Genomic DNA, 385 nt, shown 5'->3' with positions numbered 1-385 from the left:
AGAGGTCAGAGGCTGTCCTCCCACAGGAAAGTCTGGGTGAATCCCCTCTCATGGTGTCTCAGCTCTAGCTTAGCTGGCTTTGGCCCAGGGTGGACAGTCTACCACCAAGCCACACCGTAGCACTCTGGGAATCCCTAGCCCTGTGCCAAGGGTCCCTCTCTGATGATGCCCAGCTGAACTCTGTGGCTGCCTCTTGGAGAAAAATGGTATTCCCAGTGAGACTAACTGCAGGACAGGGCCAGAGGGACCCAGCCAGAACTTTGGGTGTCTGGCCAGGCTGGAGGATGGCTCTAGAGGCTGAGGTTCCAGGGTTACCTTCTTGGTGGACATCATGGGCAGGCCATTCTTACCTGGGGTAGGCCTGACAACCTCTCTGACACCAGAG

This window comes from Otolemur garnettii, unplaced genomic scaffold, assembly GCF_000181295.1.
Source record: "Otolemur garnettii isolate 467f Iridium unplaced genomic scaffold, OtoGar3 scaffold00285, whole genome shotgun sequence".
NCBI classification, from domain to species: Eukaryota; Metazoa; Chordata; class Mammalia; order Primates; family Galagidae; genus Otolemur; species Otolemur garnettii.
The sequence above is the reverse complement of the archived record's forward strand: the minus strand, read 5'-3'. Positions refer to the sequence as shown.